Below are 3,893 nucleotides of genomic sequence, written 5' to 3'. Positions count from 1 at the left end.
AAATAAATTCATAACAACACAACTATACATTTAAATACAACAGAAACGATTGATTTGGAAATTAATTGGTAAGAGGTAAAACATTTCTGCTTTCTTTCAGCTCTTTTACACTAACATTTTTCTGATTACACTTAATTAGTAAAAATGTATGTTACGAAGACTAAGAAACAATTAGTATTAAAACTGCGGTCGCACTTGTGCGCGCAGTGATGAGCGGGCCCTCGCGTCCGTGCGCCTGTCGGGGAGGACAGCCGGTAGTCCCGGGCTGCTTCTCAGGTCGACTATTTTCATTTCCTCGCTCCTCGGTCCTCGGTCTCACCGGAAGTTGATTTGCCTGCGCCATCTTGAGTACCGTCCCATGGCTCTTATTTCTGCCGGAGGACCGAGGATCGAGGAGCGAGGAGCGATCATGGAGGAGCGATAACCGAGGAACCACCAGACCATCCTCCGATGAAATCCTCAGATACTCACCCCGCCCCCTTACTGTGTATCGCTCACTGATTGGACGAGGCAGTGCATGCACTGATCTGATGCTTCTTGACATGAGAGCAATACCCCAGCGGAGTGAAGAAAATACATGAACCTCACGGGACTCACTCCTCAGTTTATACCGTGTTTTGTTTCAATTAATGTATCATTTAGTTACAAATATGAGATATATCTGAACAACAAAGTGGTCAAAAATCATTTTATTCATTTATTGGAAACATTTTCATGATCGCTTTTTTCGTTTTACATTTTCATTTATTGTCATTTCCATTCAGTCATTCATTAAGTACTATTTAAAATATTAATTTGCTCCACACAAACAAACAAAGTGTGCAGTCCAATGAATGTTAATCTAACTGGGTTTTGAGATAACATATCTGTTTTTGTTCTCTGAATAATTGTATTCCTATTGTGCACTCTAATCAATATTAATCAAACTATTGTTCGTTTAAATACATTTTAAGAATGGCGTTTATCTTTTTTGAGAATGACTTCTTATTTTATTTCATGTATTGGGATCTACAACAGATGATACTAATGTTTATGTCAGTAAATGTGCACTAACAGAGGCGGGGGTGTTTGTGGAAATAACGGGTACAGAGCTGGCTGCTGCCAGACGAACAGCTGTGCAGCGTCATCACAAACGGACGTCGCTTCACGTGACGCTCCGGAGGAAAGGACGTCCCATTGCTATTAAAACTCATTTCCCTGCTTCTCGTGGTTTCCTTGCGTCCCTCCATGCTTCCCTGGTGGGAGGGACTAAACGCAGGGAAACGACGCAAGTGAGGGAAGAAAGGATTTCATTTAATCGACCTGAGAAGCAGCCCATATCTTGTACTGACACCAGTGCTGGAATTGGGCCGGTACTCACCGGTACGCAGTACCGGCACTTCTGGTTCTGACCCATGGAGTACCGGCACTTCTTGCTCAGTACCGGCATGCTGGCGGTACTCCGGTACTCATGCACCGTGCCAGTACTCAACACTCTCCCGCCGTTCTTATTATACATCCATATATATATATACAGCCGCCCGGTACTCAGTAGATGCGTCATGAGGTGCCGAACGGACATTCTCATCGCTCTAACCGCTGGAGTTTCACAGCGGCTGTCTGCTGTTTACTCCTGTCATTCAAACAGAACGTGCTGGAGAGGGGGCGGGGCTTATCTTCTCCATGTAAATACTGTGGTGGAAACGACTATGTCAAAATTAACCTATTTGACCGTGATTTAATAGTAATACACGTTTCAAAATAATAATAATAATAATAATAATAATGCCGAAGTAACAACATACTGAAAACTGTTAGTAAAACCATGTTTTAATGCTTTACAATTTACATACCTAGATGCACGTGTGTTGTGTTTATGCAGTGCAACTCCCACCCAGTGGGTGGCTATGTAGAGTGATAGAACAGAGCAGGCACGCCCCCGAGAGAAGGAAAGCAAGTCACGTCACAAATTAGCATTTCTAAAATGTTAGCGTGGATTAATAAAAGTGCAAAAAGACAGCGGTTGTCGCCGGAAGAAACTTCAAATACAGAGAATGCTGTGCCTGTGTTGGAAATTGTGTCTGATGGGGAGCTTTCTTTGGTTGATCCTCCTGCTCCAAGTTCTAGTGCATTAGCATTAGCACTAGCTCCGCAGCCTCCTCCAGAGCCTCTAACGTTAGCTGCTGCTGGCGCAACTGCCACCACCAACACCGGGCAAAGCGATGCACCTGACTGCTGGACAACGGACCAGGTGCAATATTTTTGCAAGACCAATGCATGGCTCCTTCTTAAAGATAAGAAGCTAGGATGTCGGATATGCAGAGATGTCAAATCTTTGGGAATACACACTGGACAAGGACTGAAACTGTCAACTGAATGGGGTGAGTGTGCAGTGTCTCATTTCGGTGTTGACAAGGGCAAACAACAAGCTAGCCTGAGAAAAAAAATCAAAGAACATAAAGAATCACAAGCCCATGTAAAAGCTGCTGACATCCTTACATCTGCTTTACGTGAAACTATTCAACATCAAGTACAGTCTATGCATAAATCTGAATTAGACACCACTATCAGAGTTTTTCGAACGGCATATAAAATTGGCAAACATAGCCGGCCATTCACAGACATGCCAATTGATTTGAATGTACAGAAACTGAATGGGCTGAACGTGGGCAGGGTTTTGCACTCCAATAAAACCTGTAGCGAAATCATCGACCACATAGCTCATGAGCTGAAGAAAAAAATGGCAAAAGACATTACAGAAAACCAAAGAAAACTCTGTGTTTTGGTCGATGAATCTACCACTATTAGTGGTAAAACGGTGCTTGTTGTGTGTCTACGCTCAGTATTAGCTGATGCTGAGCCCGAAACGTTTTTTTGGGAGCTGATCGACTTGGATGGAACAACGGCTGATGACATCACAAAGGCGTTAATGGAGTGTCTTGGAAGAGATTTTAACGAGGACTTTTTAGGTCAGTGTTTCGTTTCTTTTGCATGTGATGGGGCTTCAGTCATGCTAGGGAAGAGAACAGGCGTTGCTACCCAGTTGTGTAGTAAATTCCCAAGCCTGTTTGTGTGGCACTGCTCCAATCATCGTCTAGAGCTGGCAGTTGGGGATGTGGTCAAGGAGGTCTCAGGGCTCAATAATTTCCAGATCTTTTTTGACAAACTCTATTCCTTGTTCCATGCCTCCCCCAAAAATCAGAGGCAGTTAGCGCAGTGTGCGCAAGCAGTCGGACAGCGTCTCCTGGTGATAGGGCGTGTTTTGTCCATCCGCTGGGTGGCTTCAAGTGAAAGGAGCGTCAGAGCAGTCTGGGAAAACTACCGAGTGCTTCATGATCACTTCACAAATGCTGCAAACGACACGAGCAGGGATTCCAGAGACAGAGCAAGGGCCTGGATGATGTGCTCACATCTGCAACGTTTGTCAGCAATCTGGGACTGATGTACGATGCGCTCACAGAGCTCAGCGACCTCTCTCGGCAACTCCAAAAAAGAGAGATGACACTGCCTACAGCAGATAGGCTCTTTACTCGAGAAATACGAGTTTTTGAATCCATGGTCACCATGCCTGGCCCACACATGACTACAGTTCATACAGCTCTAGCTGAGAAGTCCTTCAAGGGTGTTGCCCTGCGTGAGAATGGCAGGCTTGTACAGATTCATGCAGGTCAGTTTTTCCGCAGTATGGTAGAGAATCTGAGACACAGAATGACTTCCACAACCTCCTCTCATGTCAGCACAAGAGAAATCCCATTACATGGCCGGGAGGCCCGGGACAATCAGCTAATCCAGGACATGAAAGTTATCCATCCTGGAAGTTGGCCTGAAGAGGAGTTAGACGTACAGTATGGGGACGTAGAGGTGCTACGTTTGTGCGAAGTGCTGAAAGTGGACAGAAGAGAGACTGTTCAGGG

Source organism: Gymnodraco acuticeps, unplaced genomic scaffold (assembly GCF_902827175.1).
Source record: "Gymnodraco acuticeps unplaced genomic scaffold, fGymAcu1.1, whole genome shotgun sequence".
In the NCBI taxonomy this organism is placed as follows: domain Eukaryota; kingdom Metazoa; phylum Chordata; class Actinopteri; order Perciformes; family Bathydraconidae; genus Gymnodraco; species Gymnodraco acuticeps.
Note: the sequence above shows the minus strand (reverse complement) of the source record.